The sequence below is a fragment of the Mandrillus leucophaeus genome, unplaced genomic scaffold (genome assembly GCF_000951045.1).
Source record: "Mandrillus leucophaeus isolate KB7577 unplaced genomic scaffold, Mleu.le_1.0 Scaffold1280, whole genome shotgun sequence".
Taxonomy (NCBI): Eukaryota; Metazoa; Chordata; class Mammalia; order Primates; family Cercopithecidae; genus Mandrillus; species Mandrillus leucophaeus.
The window spans coordinates 97,098-99,784 of NW_012101210.1; positions in this window are offsets into that span (position 1 = coordinate 97,098).

Sequence of the window (2,687 nt, forward strand, 5' to 3'; positions counted from 1 at the left end):
CTTGTGCTTCCAAGGTGACGAGATGCCTTGCCCTGCTTCAACTCTGGCTGGTCGGGCTGCAGCAGCTGACCAGCACAGATTGTCTGGCACTCCCCAGTGAGATGAACCCAGTACCTCAGTTGATAATGCAGAAATCACCTGTCTTCTGTGTCGCTCACGCTGGGAGCTGGAGACTGGAGCTGTTCCTATTCGGCCATCTTGCTCCGCCCCCCCGATTTTCTTTTAATATTCAGGGAAATTACCTTATTCTTTCTAGGTGGTCAGGTGTCATATTTTAATAAGTTGTTTCTGTAAATCCTATTCCCATTAACTTTGTAATTCTGTTTACAGGCATTGCTTTTCTTGAAGACTCATTTATTAGTTACTTCAATTAAAATAAAAAAGAGACAATGACCTAAGCAGGAGAGAAAGTATTTTTTATTGTACATGATTCTGAAAGAACCAGTAAAGAGAAAGAAAAATAAAGGGAAAACAATTAAATATGAAGGAACAAAAATATTTTTTAAAAAGAGCGGAGAATGGAAGATCTGGGTCGAGCATTGACACTCGTACTGATGCTCTGTAGTGCCATTCTTTCAGGAGAAATGAGTCAAGAGTCAATCACAAGACTACAACTGGAGTGAGATGTATTGTCTTCAAGAGTATCCCTGACAATGGAGATCTGAATATTATGGCTTTTGTGGTTTGCTTGTTGTTTCTTGCTAGGAAGTAAATGGAGCTACAAGAATAACAGTGGATCCTCTTTTCCCCTCAGTCTTCTCCAATCTCAAGGTTTGTTGCATGCTCTCCTGCTGCATTGCTCTCCCCAGCTATGAAATACTGAGATGCCTTGGGGTAGCATGTTTTCCATCCAAAATTATTATTCATGAATTCTCTTTGCTGTAAACTAACTGCAGAATGGGGAAGGAAAGAAGAAAAAGGCAGGAGAAACACATTTTTGGCTTTAATTCTGAGACTTAGGTTCTGAGGCATTCCAAGAACTCCACTGAAATTTGACTTATCATAATAGCATTTTCAAAAATATAAGCAAGAACACAACAAATCAAAATATGAGAAAGGTGACTGTCCCAGTGAAACTCAGAGGGTAAGTGAGACAAATGAAGATAACTCTAGAATATAGTTTAATTGTTTAACTTATGAATAGTCATTCATGTAGTGCATGTCTAATTATATCCTTTGGGGAGGCAAGAATCATATACTGTGAAGGTTGGCTCATATTGTTTGCCCACAGCATGGTATTTGTCCAGTCAATTTCTGTATTTGGTAACAATTGTCAGTTTATTTATTCATTCAGACATGTGAGAAGAAGGATGATCCAAGTTACATGAAAGAAAGGGCGCTTCATTACTAAATGGGAGGTCTGCGTTTTAGTTCTGACTTCTTATGTTATTATGTGACATTAAGCAAATTATTTAGCCTCTCTAGGGCAAGATTTCCTCATTAGTAAAATATGTTGTTGTAGTTGATAATCTTTAAGGGTTCATTCAATGGTGATATTCCGCAACTGTTGGTTATTGTCTTTCATTTTTCAGAGATACTTTAAGGTAGCTAATTCTAGGAACAGATATTTTTAGTTCTATATGCCAGCATGCCAGTAGTTCCTTAATCATGTATCACTGAATAAGGCACTTGATTGGATTCAACAAATATGTATTTGGTTTAATAAGTTTTCCTTCAATATTCAACTAACACATGTTGAAATGAATGCATTCAGAATATTATTGTGCTTACTGTGGGAATTCATAAATTATTAAGGTATGGTTCCTGCTCACAAGATGCTTACAGGAGAGTGGGAGATGTAAGACATTTATTTAAAAACTGCAGTGTATAATAGAGTGTTAAATGCTACTTACTAATTCACTTCTTATATGGTAAGAATTCACCTGGGGACATTTCTGTCTCCATTTTCTTCTCCTTCCAGGCTAGATTATCTTTCCAAAAATTCAGGTGAGGGGTAGGGTGATGGGAGAGAACGCAAAGATCCTCTTGTGACTATTGCCCTGATTAAGGCAGCATGGATATATGGGAGCCCCTATCCTTGAGACACAGATACTGTACTTCAATATCAAAAGAGGTAAAACTAAGCTCTGGCTTCTTTATTTAATGCATCATCTGAAAAAAGTAAGTTTCCAGTAATCAAAGTATAGAAGAATTATTTCTCACTAGAAAATAGCTCTGTCCTTATTTGCAAGAGAAAGAAGAAGATAAACTATTTTCCTTTTTATGTGTGGCCCAATATACAGACCATGTGATTTTAGAATGAGGAACACCAGATTTTGAACCTGGACACTATTTCTTCAACCTGAAGCCAATTGTGTAAATTCCCTTTATATAAAAGTACAGGTAGCCATACTTGCTTCACAGACTTGTACAGTTTAAAAATAAATGGCACTCAATGAATGTTTGTTTTCTTCTTTCATAGTCAAAGAAATGAACAATAATTATTTATTTATCTAATGTATATGTTTAGTCATCTGTTTTCTATTGAGGAAGTTACCTTCATTGCCATGTTGACTGAAACTTAGATATTCTTTATTTCTTAGAAGATATATTGGATGAAAGTTCAAAAGTTTATATAAATAGAACCCATTAGCAGGAAGAGTGAGGCTTCTGATTTTTTTTCTTTTTCTTTAGATACAGCATGTCATTCTCACCTAGGGTCTGGAGTGCAGCAGCACAATCATATC